Source organism: Oncorhynchus masou, unplaced genomic scaffold, assembly GCF_036934945.1.
Source record: "Oncorhynchus masou masou isolate Uvic2021 unplaced genomic scaffold, UVic_Omas_1.1 unplaced_scaffold_983, whole genome shotgun sequence".
NCBI lineage: Eukaryota > Metazoa > Chordata > Actinopteri > Salmoniformes > Salmonidae > Oncorhynchus > Oncorhynchus masou.
In genome coordinates, this window is record NW_027016346.1 from 172501 (window position 1) to 175000 (window position 2500).

The 2500-nt window shown below is 35.6% G+C and overlaps 1 protein-coding gene across 5 annotated transcripts in view; it reads right to left on the reverse strand.

Moving 5' to 3' along the window:
* Positions 1–2500, reverse strand: part of LOC135538565 (eyes absent homolog 1-like) — a 157548-nt gene that overhangs the window by 132874 nt on the left and 22174 nt on the right. The window lies entirely within an intron of this gene.

The window sequence follows — 2500 nt, forward strand, 5'->3', positions numbered from 1 at the left end:
GTAAAATGGCCCCTGTGTGGAAAGGGAGTCAGTCTGCATGGACGTGAAAATACGATTGAAACAATGTACGGTAATATTAAGTGTTTTAAAGACTGTAGTGAACGGAGGGTGACCCCGTGCCCGCTGAGCCTCTCAGAGTTACAGTATACCACTGAAAGCTCAACGGAGAGGATTTCACAGTTATCTGATAGCTCGGGCAATCTTTGACATTTTGAAATCAATCTATTTCACTTCAGGCAGCAGGCAGGCGTTTGGGGATAGAGGGGAGGGGGAGATGAGAGAGAGGAGAAGAGGGGGAGAAAGGGAATTTCTTTTTGGCAAAACAAATTCACGTGATGTGGGCAAAAGGGAGTCATGCTTGGTGGGTTGGTTGGTGAGATCTATCTCTCAGGGTTTTGTATGTTTCCACTATGGTCGTTCTGCTGAGAAACACATGTTGACGGGACAGTAGGAGGGAGGCTTGTCTTTAGAACAACACACCAACATGTCTGCCTTGAAAATGGATAGAGATAATATAATAGGGATAAATTGTGGTGTAACTATAACACAATGGAATAAATATAACACAGATGAATAACTATAACACAGTGGAATAACTATAACACAGTGGTGTAACTATAACACAGTGGTGTAACTATAACACAGTGGAATAACTATAACACAGTGGAATAACTATAACACAGTGGAATAACTATAACACAGTGTTGTAACTATAAAACAGTGGTGTAACTATAACACAGTGGAATAACAATAACACAGTGTTGTAACTATAAAACAGTGGTGTAACTATAACACAGTGGAATAACTATAACACAGTGGAATAACTATAACACAGTGGAATAACTATAACACAGTGGAATAACTAAAACACAGTGGAATAACTATAACACAGTGGAATAACTATAACACAGTGGAATAACTATAACACAGTGGAATAACTATAACACAGTGGTGTAACTATAACACTGTGGAATAACTATAACACAGTGGAATAACTATAACACAGTGGAAAAACTATAACACAGTGGTGTAACTATAACACAGTGGAATAACTATAACACAGTGGTGTAACTATAACACAGTGGAATAACTATAACACAGTGGTGTAACTATAACACAGTGGAATAACTATAACACAGTGGAATAACTATAACACAGTGGAATGAATATAACACAGAGGAATAACTATAACACAGTGGTGTAACTATAACACAGTGGAATAACTATAACACAGTGGAATAACTATAACACAGTGGAATAACTACAACACAGTAGAATAACTATAACACCGTGGAATAACTATAACATAGTGGAATAACTATAACACAGTGGAATATCTATAACACAGTGGAATAACTATAACACAGTGGTGTAACTATAACACAGTGGAATAACTATAACACAGTGGTGTAACTATAACACAGTGGAATAACTATAACACAGTGGTGTAACTATAACACAGTGGAATAACTATAACACAGTGGAATAACTATAACACAGTGGTGTAACTATAACACAGTGGAATAACTATAACACAGTGGTGTAACTATAACACAGTGGAATAACTATAACACAGTGGAATAACTATAACACAGTGGAATGAATATAACACAGAGGAATAACTATAACACAGTGGTGTAACTATAACACAGTGGAATAACTATAACACAGTGGTGTAGCTATAACACAGTGGAATAACTATAACACAGTGGAATAACTATAACACAGTGGAATAACTTTAACACAGTGGAATAACTACAACACAGTAGAATAACTATAACACAGTGGAATAACTATAACACAGTGGAATAACTATAACACAGTGGAATAACTATAACACAGTGGAATAACTATAACACAGTGGAATAACTATAACACAGTGGTGTAACTATAACACTGTGGAATAACTATAACACAGTGGAATAACTATAACACAGTGGAAAAACTATAACACAGTGGTGTAACTATAACACAGTGGAATAACTATAACACAGTGGAATAACTATAACACAGTGGAATAACTATAACACAGTGGTGTAACTATAACACAGTGGAATAACTATAACACAGAGGAATAACTATAACACAGTGGAATAACTATAACACAGTGGTGTAACTATAACACAGTGGAATAACTATAACACAGTGGTGTAACTATAACACAGTGGAATAACTATAACACAGTGGAATAACTATAACACAGTGGAATAACTATAACACAGTGGTGTAACTATAACACAGTGGAATAACTATAACACAGTGGAATAACTATAACACAGTGGTGTAACTATAACACAGTGGTGTTACTATAACACAGTGGTGTTACTATAACACAGTGGAATAACTATAACTCAGTGCATGCACAAACTAGCACACACACACACTCAGATTGTTACAAACCAGCAAACAATAACTAATGTATTCAGAAAACACAGCATATCAAAGAAAGGGGAAGAAAATGAACGTAATAATAACAGTCTATAACGATTCATGAACCATG